Raw genomic sequence first — 14,816 nt, 5'->3', positions numbered from 1 at the left:
TTAATTAGAGCACCGGCCGAACCACATAACTGGACGCTGTTGACAATAGCGTCCAGAAGTGGACATGTTTTTTAATGGCGTCCAGGCGTGGACGCTGTTGTTATTTGCGTCTTTCCTATTTTTAGAATTTTCACATATCCTTTACCAGTTCTGCAATTACTGAATTATTAATTATTAATTATAAAAAAATCGGTAGCCACGCTGTACAAGTAGAATATGCTTTTTTTTACGGATAGAAGTAGAATATGCTGCTGGTATCTAGATTCTGCACTGACAGTCACGTAGTACGAAGAAGAATTAAAAAACAGTTAGGCTGTCTTTTTGAAAAATAAAACAGTTAAGATGTTGTTAATGAGCCACTGTGTCCATTCGTCTGTGTGCAACCTTACCGCCGAGGTCCCTGGGGACCTCGACGATAGGCTGTTATACCCCACCGCCATGACTCTTGGTGTAGGAAAAGGATCAGATCTCGAGATTTTTGCAAACGAGGCTCACATCTCGAACAACTTCTTCACAAGGGTCAAAACACAAAATTTTGCCTCGCTGTATGTGTTCCCTAAGCACGTCTGACCTTTGACCGCGTTCACGACTCCTGAATTTGTCTTACATGGATGCATCAGGAAGCTGCCCTGCTCTCGCCCTAAGTCCACTGTCTTCTCCTTTTCTTAAAAAAAAGTCAGCTGAAACTCCAAAACAGGCCATGTGAACACACGAGGACGGCATTATGACATGCGAACCCAAAAGAGAGAGAGAGGGAGAGGAAACTTGGTGCTCCCGTAATTGATTCCGTTGCTACTGTGAAGCTTTATGCCTTCAACTGTTGAAATATACTTAGTTATCTAAACGCTCTTATATTTTTTTACAGAGAAATTATATACATATATGCTTAAGTATATCTCTGTCGAAGCAAAGCAGTGATAATAGAACGCCACTTGCGTGCGTGCTTGCGTGCACCGGACGATGCGGCTCACGCGAACATGTCCTCGACCAGGCCGGCCGGACACCCGCCGAGTCTGTCCAACCATTATTGGCACGACACAACGGAGACGATATGACGAGATCGACCCACTGCAACACAAGTGGAAAAACACTTGGCTCGGTGCATGATGCATCAGCTGCTTTACCATATTCTTTGTCTGAACTAGCAGTAAGTATGACTGTGAAAACATATCGAGAGAGCCGAGAATAAGCATATATAGGCCCAAGCTAAAAATGCGAGGTTGATTATGGTCTCTGCCAAATTCGTGACCAGCACAACACAAATAGCATAGCATTCACCTTTCGGAAATGATACCTCTCCCTTGGTGAAGGCACAAGAACAAGCTCGACAGCGCTCCTGCTCGCCGCGCGCACTTGGCTTGTGCAGAAAATGTTATTCCTCCTTTGGCGCCGCCTAATGGTGCAGCTAATGCTTCCACGGACAAAAGCGCTCGACAGGTCCCATTTGAGAAATTCGGCGAAACGATCTTGAGGATACGATGAGTGCCGACGACGCGCGGCGGGGATGGGATAACCGTCGACACGATTCTTCTGACTAAACGTGGTGTGTCCCCGTCCAACTAATCCGCGGAACAATGGAACATTTGCACGGTGCGGCACAGCACTAATTAGTCAGTCGGTCCACGCGCCGACACAAAAGCTTCTGATTCCAGCACTTGCATTGGCTTAAATCAGGGACGCGTACACCTAAAAAATGATTCTTACAGCTCCAAAAAATCTGAAATTTTGTGTACCTGCGTATATAGAATACTAGTAGTATAGTTGTGCAAAATTTCATCAATAATCACGCTTGTATGTGAAAGATCAGTTGCAATGGTTTGTTCATTTGATTTATCTGTGTGATATTTTAAAGCATTATTTTATAATATTTTAGCGTATCAGGTGGACTGTTTATGCTAAACTATATGGAATACTGGACATCACATGGACTGTCAGACCAGTTTACCCAGGTATTTCATTTTTATACATTATCTCGTTATTTATCTCAAAATTTTATATAAATTGTTTATATATATATTTTGTAGGAGGATATGAAACATTTTCGACAAAAATTAGCTGTCATTTTGCTCGATTCAGAGCTGAATAAGCTAAAAGGAGGTCTCATATACCATCAACCTGACGATGAAGAAACTTTAGCTAATTCTGATCTCGAGATCCTGGAGAATCCATCTGACATAGTCAAACGCAAACGTCCTGCCCCAATCACTATCATACCCACGGACCAACGTGAATTACTTGCCAGCCTCTGCAACTACGTCATGTCGATCGATGATGCCAGTTGTTTGGAGTAAGTATCATGTATCAATATTTAATGTGCGGATGTATATTATTGTTCTTCTTATCATCCAATTTTTAGGAAGGTATGGGTCCGGAGCTCGACACCCGAGACAATGGGCTTAAGTCTTAAGAAACTTCAGTGCATACTTAACATGGACCAGCCCATGGACAATGATTGCTTCAACACCGCCGTGCGTATGCTGGCATGTGACGAGGGAGTACTGTTCACAGACCCTCCTGTACACTAGATGAATCTACGATTTTGTGTAAGTTATCATAACTCTTCATTCTATGTGTCATTAGTATCAACATGTTGAAACAATATTTCTTTTTTTCACTACTAGGAAAATGCTTACCAGTAGCGCTGGTTTTTGAGCTACCAGTAGCGCGGGTGCCCGCGCTACTGCTACGGCGCTACAGCTATTTTGTAACAGTAGCGCGTTTTTAGGCCAGCGCTACTGGTAAGTTCAAGTACTAGTAGCGCGTTTTCAGGCCCGCGCTACTGCTAACATGCTTTTTTTAGCATTTTGGCGTTGTACATGTTTAAACTGATATATCTTTTATACAATAATAACTCATCATGAACTAGTCTGTTTAAATAGCATATTCATTACCACTTGTCATCACCATCAAACAAAATTCGTCAATGAGACATCATATAACAAGTTGGTCACTAGTCATAATCACAACTCCTCCTCCTCATCATCAACTCTAACACATTGTAGCACATAATAACACATTCTATCTACGACCTACTCCTCTCATAGGACCTACTCTACCCTCTTTTAGGTAAAATATCATAAAACAAGATAGGCATTGACGCTGCATTAAGGAAAATTGACTCTCCATAATAAAGAACGGAGATCATCTTGTCTCCAAGTCTTGGCCTACGCACAATGTTGCTTCCAAGTAGCGCTCTACGATGGTTCAAACATTTTTTGAAATCATCTATTATCATGGCTTCCACGCTTTTAGAAATCCGGTATGGACAGGAGTGATGTGGATACTGCGGCTGGCCTGGCCGTGGTGGCCGTAAGCTCATAACATTAACACGACCTCTCGTCAACATCAGATGAGGCACACAATCCATCGGGATTTTCTGTTCAAAGACATAGTAATAACTTTGTAGTTAGCAATATAGTTTAGTTTGAGAAAAATTTATGCAAAAGATGCACGGATGTCGTAATAGTAGACATTGTAATTCTCCTTATAAGTAAAAAATGCGATAAGACCATTTTGCTCCTTATAAGTTAATTGTGCTTCATCATTGTAGTAGTAGGTTCTCTCTAGCATTTTTCGTACATTTTTTGAAGAATGAAAATAAGCTGTCAATGGAAATAAACTGTCAAATATTTTGAAATAAACAATATAAATTACTTAGTAAATATGTTTGAGAAACTCACACAGCGGTAGAACTGGAAGCGTGTCAACAAGGACCCAAATGGTCATATCATTTCCGTCGATGTCAGGATCACCAAGATCGAAGGTGAGAAGCATACCCTCATGAAAATCATACGCCTTGTGTAACGCCCTCGATGCGACTATATCTCCCACGTGTCGAAGCATGACTTAGAGGCATAACCGCATTGAAAGCAATATCGCAAGTGAGGTAATCTTCACAACAACCCATGTAATGAATAAGGGAATAAGAGGTATATAGTTGGCTTACAATAGCCACTTCACATAATACATGAATAAAGCATTACATCATCCAGATAAAATCAAGGTCCGACTACGGAACCAAAATAAAAGAAGACTACCCCAAAAGCTACATAGATCCCCGATCGTCCCAACTGGGCTCCACTACTGATCAACTGAAAAATGGAACAATATAACGAATACGATCTTCATCGAGCTCCTCCGTGAGCTCGGTTGTGTCACCTGTACGGTTTCGACGGCACCTGCAAACTGGTTTTGGAAGTATCTGTGAGTCACAGGGACTCAACAATCTCACACCCTCGCGATCAAGACTATTTAAGCTTATAGGTAGGGAAAAAGGTATGTGAGGTGGAGCTGCAGCAAGCACTAGCATATATGGTGACTAACATACGCAAATGAGAGAGAGAAGAGAAGGCAAATCACGTTCGAGAAACTATGAACAAGAAGTGATCCTAGAACAACCTACGTCAAGCATTACTCCAACACCGTGTTCACTTCCCGGACTCCGCCGGAAAGAGACCATCATGGTTACACACGCGGTTGATGTGTTTTATTTAAGTTAGGGTTTAGGTTTTCTACAACCGGACATTAACAAATTCCCATCTACCCATAACCGCGGGCACGACTTTCGAAATTTCAATCCCTGCAGGGGTGTCCCAACTTAGCCCAAGACCATCCGATCAGACTCGGCATCCCGGTTACAAGACATCCTCGACAATGGTAAAACAAGTCCAGCAAAGCCGCTCGAATGTGCCGACAAATCCCGATAGGAGCTGCACATATCTCGTTCTCAGGGCACACTCAGATGAGACATCCTACGAGTAAAACCAACCCTCAAGTTGCCCCGAGGTGGCCCCGCAGTCTACTCGGTTCGGACCAACACTCAGAGGAGCACTAGCCCGGGGGGGGTTAAAATAAGATGAGCCTCGGGAGCGCGACTCCCAAGGGAAAAGTAGGTGGTGGTGAAGCAAATGGTAAAACCAGGGTTGGGCCTTGCTGGAGGAGTTTTATTCAAAGCGAACTGTCAAGGGGTTCCCATTATAACCCAACCGTGTAAGGAACGCAAAATCCGGGAACATAATACCGATATGACGGAAACTAGGGCGGCAAGAGTGGAACAAAACACCAGGCATAAGGCCGAGCCTTCCACCCTTTACCAAGTATATAGATGCATTAATTAAATAAGAGATATTGTGATATCCCAACAAAATATCCATGTTCCAACAAGGAACAAACTCCAATCTTCACCTGCAACTAACAACGCTATAAGAGGGGCTGAGCAAAGCGGTAACATAGCCAAACAACGTTTTGCTATGACAAGGTGGGTTAGAGGTTTGGCTTAACAATGTGGGAGGCATGATAAGCAAGTGGTAGGTATCGCAGCATAGGCATAGCAAAAGAGCGAGCAACTAGCAAGCAAAGATAGAAGTGATTTCGAGGGTATGGTCATCTTGCCTGAGATCCCGCAAGGAAGAAGAACGAGTCCATGAAGAAGACAAACGGACGAAGTCGAACAGATCCTCACAACACGACGTTATCGGAACTAACCCGAAGAAGCAACACCGGAAAGAAAGCAAACAACATGGTAACCAACCACCACATAAACATGGCATGATGCACAACCAAGTATGATGCATGTCCGGTTTAAATAGGCATGGCAATATGCAACAAACAATTCTACAAATTAAGTGAAGCTCGAGTTGCAGATTGCCGAAACACCACATTTGATTATTTAATTCGATCTCGTTTAGGTACTCAACAATATTAAATGTTGATTAACATGGCAAGAGGTGAAGCATAAAAGAAACTATCTAACTAAGCAATTTAAATGGGGCCGGATATAACAAACAACAAATCCGGTAAATCCCCATATGCATTAGTAATTTAAAAGCAAACAACAATTTAAACATTTTAATTGTTGTTATTATGATGCGGATGACATGGACAAGTTTATGCAATTGTTTATTAAAAGTTGACAAGAGCATTATGAAGCATTTGTCACCGTGGTGGAAAGAAAGGGTGCCACGGCGACGAAATGGAAATGTTACCATGCCAACATTCCGGTGATCCGGCTACTCAAATGAGATGCTAGTGCAAAGGACAAGTGTGAGTGCGCGAAACATGCAAGAGTTACGCGGAGTGATCCCGGATACCGGGTGTCCCACGGGTTGACCACGGTGACAAGGCAAAAGAGGGGCAACGTGCACCGACAATTCGAGCACGAAGCAAGCACGAGCATCTCATACATCACAAGCATTCGTTCCCGGGCGGTCGTCTCGGGGTTATACTTCGAAGCGTGCAAACGGGACAGTTCTCGCGACGGCGGTAGGGGAAGTAGTCGTTCTCGCATGCTCTAGGGTCGATGGTAGAGGTTCTCGCGATCTCGGCGACGATAGCGGTACATGTTTATCGTTGCCCGAGTTTCCGTAGATGTCCATGTTATCGGTGTCGTGGTACTTGGGGTCTTCGGACTTTCTGGTCCCGTTTTTGCGACGGTAGTCGTTCACGTTCGTTCGGAAAGGTACTTGATGACTCCAACGTCTTCGGGGTGACGGCAGTAGTACACACGAAGGTAGTCAAACTTGATGGATCCGAGGGCTCCGGGCGTCGTGCATCATTTATAGACGTTTGGGTCTCCCGTAGAGATACTAGACGAATCCAGGGTATGTAGTCGTACACACACGTAGATGAACTTGACAAATGCGAACTCTTCGAGGGTCGTCGTGGTGCTCGTTCATGTAGTAGTCGTTCACGTGTCTTCGGTGGGAGTCTTCGGCAGAGGTACTTGACGCCCACGGGTGCATTGGGGTTTGCACGGCTCTGCCTCAGGAGGTCACCGGAGATGAATGGAGGCAACTTGAGCTGCTGGTTGTTGGTGCGTGGCCGAGCCGCGGCTAGAAGCAGTGGCCGGCGTCGGCCTTGGCCTGAAGCAGTGAAGCGGCGGCGCACACAGCGAAGGTCGGCGAGGAGTAGGAGATGGTCGGGGTTCCTTGGCGCAACGGAGGCGGAGCAGAGGAGGGCAGCGGCGGTGTGCGCGAAGCTGTAGGCCAGCATGGTGGCCTCAATGACCGGCGGCCATGCGGGTCGCGCGAGGCAAGGCAGGCGAGCCAAGGGCGGTCGCGTCGGGGCGTGTGTCATCGGGACCTGCAGGAGGAGGCGAGGCAAGGTGGCTCCGACAAGGGCACCGGCCTGCAGGGTGGTCGGTGCGGGCGCCATGGCCGGAGGCCAAGGTAGTGGACAAGGGGATCGGGGGAATGGGATGCTGCTCCTCTGCGTGCAAGTGTTGGGAGGAGGACGAGGGAAGGAGAGGCAGAGAGTAGGGAAGAGATCGAGAGGGAGATGGGATCGGGCAGTGCGTGCGCTTTGCTTCTCTCTGGCGGCGCTGGAGGGAGGATGAGAGGGAGAGGAAGGAGAGATGGGGAACGAGGGTTAGGGCGCGCGTGGTCTGGGCCTGCTGGAACGCAGGTGGGTCGGTCCGTGAGGAAGGAGGCCCATGCGGCTGGGGGGCGGTATGCTGCTGCTGGGCTGCGGCGTCTTGCGCGCAGGGAGGCTGGCCCAGGTAAGCAGAGGTGAGCCCTTTTCTTTTCTTTGCTATTTTCTTCAAACAAAAAATAAACTGAAAAGGCCAGGGTCAAAGGAAAGGGGCACAATAAAAATAAAATATATTCTCATGAACCTGAGATAGTGCTCTATTTGAATAAATTGTCTTCGATATTTTTAGAGGTAAGAAAATAAGTCAAGTGTGAATATAGATCAAACTTGAGCTATTTTAAAACCTAACCAAAACAACTTAAAATTTGATGGAAATTAGCAGGGGGGTTTAGAACAGGTAGATTTATGAGGAAGAGATGGGCATTAATGGGGTGAGGATATATGATCTTTCAAAAATGAAAGCAAGGAATGGATAGAAGATGGAGGTGATGATGCAAGATCAAATGCATGAAGCATGCAACAACACAACACGTATGAACTCACACCAAGCATAATGCAACATGTGAGGAGGCCATGATGCAACAATTAATGACAAGACAAGACAAAAACAAAGCAATGAGAAACAAAACAAAACCCAAATAGGAAACCGAAAAGATGAAACCACTAGGAATTGATGATGAACAAGATGGATATAATGCCAAATTGGGAAAAGTTACATATGGGGTGTTACACCTTGTAAAGGGCTTCCCAATTCAGGCAACCAAAATTGGATGAGTTCACAGAATTGTATAGATTTACAGCAAAATCATAACCATGATGGGTCCTTAGTTGAATTATCTTTGTCTCCATTCTTTCATGATCTTCAAAACCCATCTGCTCCCAGACATAGCGTCTTGCATGGCATGGGATAAACTAGTCGAATTGTAAAAGACGGAAATTACACGTTGAAGAAGCAGAGAAGTCGTGCAAAAAATAACAAAAAACACTTGTCATCGTTGCGTACCGTTTCAACATCGAAGGTCTCTTGGAGCTTGATGCTGAAGCGCCGACCTTCTACCAAGTGAGGCCTGTCGCACAGACCGCGCTCATCTTCGCAGTAGTCGCACATAGCGAATTCCCTTTCGTCGCCAGACAATAATCCATCATCGAATACATATATAGTAGTTTGTAGCAAAGATCATCATATAACAACTAAAACACCTAAAATTTGTAGTTTGTAGTAGTTTGTAGCAAAGATCATCATATAATCCATCATGAATACATATAGAGTAGTTTGTAGCACAAAACGCGCTCATCTTTTGCATTCAATAAGCAAATAACTAATAGGTAATTAATAATCCATCATCGAATACATATATAGTAGTTTGTAGCAAAGATCATCATATAATATCACTAATACATCTCTAATAATAGCTCCTCTAGGTTCAGTGGGCCGCGGTGGACACCCAAAGAGAAGGAACCATCAATGGATCATAGCTCCGATGAGATCCCCAAAGAATCTGCCAGGTATTGGAGAACCGGCCGTTCGCCAATGCAACCAAGTAGCGTTGGACGTGCGCGTTCTCCTCCATGACACGGTGCTGTACCACCTGCGCGGGGGACTCAAGCCTCTCCACCGATGCAGGCCCACGTGACCGCCACCAAAGAAGCTCCGGGTCGACGACGGGCTGGCTCCTCACTAAGCTGCGCTCACCAGAAGGTAGCACAACCCAGTACCAGCCCGGCGGAGCCCAGTCCCGGACATGGCCCCTCGGCTCAACCAGGAGTCCTCCGCCGAGTCGACGACGAGGATGCGGGATAGGCATCATCGACGTCGAGAACAAAATGCTTAATTATGAAAACAAAATTAATAAACATTTAGCAAAATTTGGCATGACCTTTGCTAAAAACAGGACATATCGAGCGCCTGAAATTTGCCAGAACGTAAACGAATTTACATTTCTGGCAAAACATAGGCCACTCGGAAAAATATGACATGTCCAAAATGTGACATATTCAAAATATGCATGACATGTCCACTGCAAATTTGCATATTAACAGGAAAAATTGCTTTAACTAAAAAAATAACAACAATTGCTTTAACTAAAAAATAACCTAGAATTCTGTTAACTACACCTAAAACAACTAAAACACCTAAAATTCTTTTAACTACACCTAAAACAACTAAAACATCTAAAACTCTTTTAAATACACTTAAAACACCTAAATTCTATTAACTACACCTAATTAAAAACCTAGCTAAATTTCTATCCTAACTTTAAAACCTAGCTAAATTTAAAAACCTAGGGTTCATACGAATTAACTAGGGTTCATACCTAATCTGTCCAAGCAAGGGTTCGATCATGCATAACCTAAATTATTCTAAAAACCTGCATTTTTAACTAAAACACCTACAAATTTAACTAAAACACCTACAAATTCAACTAAAATGCCTACATTATTCTAAGAACCTACATTTTTTTAACTAGGATTCAAAATAATTAACTACTCTCTAATAACTATAACTAGGGAGGGAGGGAGGAGGAGGAAGGAGGGAGGAGTACCTCTCGGTGGAGGAGGGCCGGCGCGGGGGGGCGACCGGCGGGGGAGGATGGCCGGTGCGTGCGCGGGGGGGGGGGGGGGGGGGGCAGGGGAGGAGGGCCGGCGCGGGGAAGGGCGGCCAACGGAGGAAGAGGGGCCCGCGCGGGGAGCGCGGCTGGAGTAGGACGCGGGGGCGGCGGCCGGATCAGGGGAGGGATTCGATCTGGTGTGAGCGTGTGAGTGTGAGTGAGGGGAGAGGGGTGCGCGCGCGAGCCGGCGAGGGAGAGGAAGCAGAGGTGGGCCTAGCGGCAGCGTGGGGGAGGTGGCCCAGCGCTATAGCTAAAGCTGCAACAGGGGGCCGAGAGCGTGGCCCATTAGCAGTAGCGATGGCCGTGAAATATAGCGCTACTGCTAACGTACGCTTGTAGCGCTGGTTCTGGCCGGCGCTACTGCTAAATAGCAGTAGCGTGGGGTCTCTAACCAACGCTACTGCTAAATGTCTACCTATAAGCATTTTCCTAGTAGTGTTTGCTTAGTCCATGATTCTAGAGTCAACACGAGGTCAGAAGTTTTGTGAGAAGGAAACTATCCAGACGTTGGCAACATTATTTGATAGCTGGCCTGGGATGGACAATGACATCTCATCATGCAACAAGGTAAGTAAAGTATTTTGTCAATTGTTATCATGGTTTATTGTTGTTTCTAATAGCCCCACTTGTAGATTTATCTTTCCTATGCATCCATCGGCCGATACATCTTGTACGTTATCGACAAAGAGGCACGTCGTCTATATATTATGGATCATATTCAAACATCACAATCGTTAGCGGAAAAAAAGATGAGGCACACACCGAAATTAAAAAGTTTTGCAAGGGATTTCAAAGAAGCACTCGAAATAAAGCTGCCTGGATGGAATTATGATATATCTAAATGGTAACGTTTATTTCCGTTCGGTGTTCCAACGAGTATAGACGGGTAATGAATTCATAACAAAAACATTTACTTTTATAATCACTATATTCTTTATATTATTAATTTAAAGTTTTGCAGGAATGTGTCTGGCTATTTTGTTTTTCATTTTATGCTCTGGTGGAACGGTAAAGAATTGGTCAAGCTGATTTGCGCGGTGACCGTTACATGTTTTAAGATCTTCGGCGTGAAAATTCCATATTAACTACATGTATTGTTTGTGCAGGATGGGTATGAATTGAGGAAGCAGTTTTTATTATACTTGCTAAAACATCGTGGGAATGAAGCTAAAGGAAACTTTCCTGACATTGTGAAAGAATTTCTTAAGCGCATCATCTAAATATTAATAGTTTTGTAATAAATGTTTAGTTGCAACATCGCTCAGTTTGTTATATGGACATGTCGTTAATTTTTCTTTATGTTATCAATTTACTTTGCAGAAATGGACTCCAGGTATTAAATAATTGTGTTTGTGTTATATTCTTTGTACGTCTGGAATTTAACATCTAACTCTTGTAAACTATTTCAAGAACCCGTGGCAACGTACGGGCATTCTACTAGTACTAGTAGTATGGTTGTGCAAAATTTCATCAATAAACGCGCTTGCATGTGAAAGATAAAAAAAAGACTTTGGACCGAAAATTTGTCTATTTTGTTCAGCATATATCATAACGTATTTTTGAACGAAAAACAACAGATACTTAGAGCACGTGCGTACGTATTTGTGTTAGAAAAAGTTCAATTGTCTTTTGAAGCTTTTAACATCATTTTTTAGTTATTGCAAAAAAAACGTGCTCGAATGCCCACGTGCTAAAAAACTCCACATTACACGTACACAATATGTCTTCTCCCAAAGTCACATTGTCGGGGCAGGACATGGCCGTTGATCTATTAATAATGGTAAATCTGCCTACCAAAGAATACAATCTGAATATGGAAAATTTCTGACAAGTTTGTTGTTACCTGTTATTGGTAGTTTCTTTGGATCGGATCGGATAGTTTCTTTATATAGTATTATGCATGTTGGTTCAAAATAAAATTTGCTCTGAATACAGAGTTTCATATTTTACATATTGCATCTTTGGGATTAAAGGAATAGAAAAATTAAAAAATTAGGTCGTCCACTCCAGTTCAATCTTTAAGAAACTTTCCATGAGGTCTCACCTATTTTTTTATATTAAAAGCGGGGTCACCCCCTTTGATTTCTATTAATAGGATATGCGTGTGTGCGTTTTTAGGGATGAGTGTATGCGCATATATATGAGTGCTTGTGACTGGATTGTGTTAAAAAAAAGAAACCACAAGGTTCAGGACCCAGTACAAACCACCAACCAAAACATAACACCCACTGAGTTCAACTTACAAGGATCAGTAATCCAAGTAAAACAACAGCACAACTTGATCGACAACATACAAAAGAAGGAACTACTTACATAGCAGCAGTCTCCAGCACCCAAGGAGCTAGAACATTATCATATCACAAACCAAACCTCTCCCACAACCCCAACATGAAAAGGGTTGAGAAGCCCAACTTGGCAAATAGGAAAAACCTAGCAGCATTACTACATTAGCAACAGAAAAGGAAACCCAATAAAGATTGCTGAAATAAGGGCAATCTACAGCTCCTCACAGGGGAATAAACGAAGCAGAGATCGCCAGTCTTGTTAGCTTCAGATTCAGCCACCAACCCTCAGTAACCCATGTCTCTAGCCTTGCCATGATTTGTAAACTTCATTTGCAACCTGTTCGAGTAGTTTAGCGCCAGCATCTGCATCCCTGCAATTTCCTCCTTACCTGCAAAATAGACCATCTAATAATCCAATAGCAAATCAGATTTATGAGGATCATGGGATCATTGATAAGTTTTTTCTCGAAAATAACAACATTTCTGCATTTCCAGACATACCAGAAAACTACTGAAACTCCAGAATATTTGTGGTGCTCTGTACTTACGGTGAATCTTTATAATAGATATAGGTCTTTTTCGCAAAAAAAAGTGTATGAGACAAATGACAAAACATATAGTCCGTCTAAAGTACTTATGTGATTAAGAATAAATATAAAATTACCTGCATAAAAGACATAGTATTCTCCATGTGTTCTGAAAACCGCACGCTTTTCCCTTGGCTAATTAATAATGGGAATTATTTGTTCTTTACAAAGTGCATATTAAAGCATCGACAAAATAGTACTCGTTGCTCCCTTGTGTTGAAACAAAAATTGGAAACTACATACTCCAACATTGATTAGTACTGCCTCCATTCCTTTTTTAAGGTGTATTATTTCTGGCACGGTGACCAAGGCACATAATTATAAATAATTTAGGACGAAATTATCCTTGTCTAATTCGTCGATTAGTAGCAAGTAAATCATTTAGGCTAGGAAAGGAAGAGATACATGCAATCGAAAGAGAGTTGGTTTCTTTTTTTCTCTACAAGGAGGGATATATGCAATCAGGTGAGATATACTTTTCTTTTTTAGAGGGCCAAGAACAGAATTATGAGGAATTATAACAAATGCACCTTACATTGTGGAATTTTATCAAAAAACAAATACATCTCATATAAAGGAACAAAGGGAGTACTAGCTAATTGCTCGTGTGTTGCCACGCTCGCATACATAGTCTTGTTATTCAACACTAATTATATCCGACATATGACTTGCACCCATCATATTCTAGATTTTGATAAGATTTTATTTGATTTGAGTATGGTTAGGGAATGCAATTAAAGTTTTGATTTAGTTGAGGTCTCGGTAAGATTTGAGTTGATTTGGGTATTCATAGGGGAAGGAAAGGAAAGTTTCGATTTAGTTGTGGTCTTGAGAAGATTTGAATTGATTTGGTTGAGTTAAAGCAGTACATGGCTTAGAGAAAGTACCGATTTGGTTAAGATCATTCCAAGTTACTCTATTTATGTTGATTTTAATTTTGTGTGGCATTGGTTGAGAGTACAAAAAAATTAGCAAAAAACAAAGGCCCGCGGGAAGGGGGAAATGGAGCAAGCAGGGGAGATGAGGGAACCAACTAGAAGATAGAGGTTACTCAAAAAGAACTAGAAGATTCAAGATGGCAGTTTTCCCCGTGGAGGCGGGTACCCGCGGGGATATACCCGCTAAGAACCGAGGACGGGGGACAAATTGCCTCCATGGGGATTGCTTGGTGGGTACCCGATAGCATAACGGGGCGGGGATGGGGGACAAATTCGCCCCGTGGAGCCTCCATGGATACCCGCCAACGACTGACATGTGGGACCTCCTTCCAAATAGCAGGCCAACCTAGCAGCAGCCAGCCATTCAGCCACGGCCCAAGACGAGCCCAACACACTTGGCCTAACCTAACTAACATGCACGGATGCACCCAGGAGCCCAACACACGCGACCCTCCTCTCGCTCGCTCCTCTTCCTCACAGCGCAGCCGCCTCCCTCTTGTTCCTCTCCCAGTTCTCACTTCCCAGATCGAGCCCGGCCGTGACCGTCAGACCACCACCGGTGGCTTCCGGCAGTGGGCAGCGCATCCTTCCCGTCTGGCCCCATGGCCCTCACCTGCTTCTCCTGCTCGCCTCCTCCTCCAGTTCTCCTCCTGTCCTCCACCTCAAGGCCGCAATGGTGAAGGGCGCGATTCAGCGACGATGGCGACGGGCGTCGACAACGACGTCTTCGCGTTGAAATCAACTAGGCAAGGAGAAGACGCCGGTGCGTTACGCTGCCCATGGAGTCCCCGCCGGGGGACGGCTTGCCTGCTCCCTTCCCATGCTCTCATCCGTGCTCCCACCTCATCCTACGGCTGTTTTTTTTTCTTTTTCCTTTCTAATCTAATCATCTCCTTCCTGATTTTAAGGGTGTGGGGCCGGGCCTTATTTTGTTCCAATCAAATCAAGCCACGTAGGCAGGAGCACAGATGGGCGCACGCTTAGGGAGCAGGCTAAGTCTCGTCCCCCGGAGATACCCGTCCCCGTTGC

The 14,816-nt window shown here is 44.0% G+C and overlaps 1 pseudogene; it reads left to right on the top strand.

Moving 5' to 3' along the window:
- The first annotated feature begins 2,429 nt into the window (after positions 1 to 2,429).
- LOC147957559 (uncharacterized) lies at positions 2,430 to 11,197 on the top strand (annotated as a pseudogene).
- Positions 11,198 to 14,816: the final 3,619 nt, after the last annotated feature.

The sequence above is a fragment of the Triticum urartu genome, chromosome 7A (assembly GCF_056163025.1).
Source record: "Triticum urartu cultivar PI428250 chromosome 7A, HENAU_Tu73, whole genome shotgun sequence".
Lineage (NCBI taxonomy): Eukaryota > Viridiplantae > Streptophyta > Magnoliopsida > Poales > Poaceae > Triticum > Triticum urartu.
The sequence above is the reverse complement of the archived record's forward strand: the minus strand, read 5'-3'. Positions and strand labels throughout refer to the sequence as shown.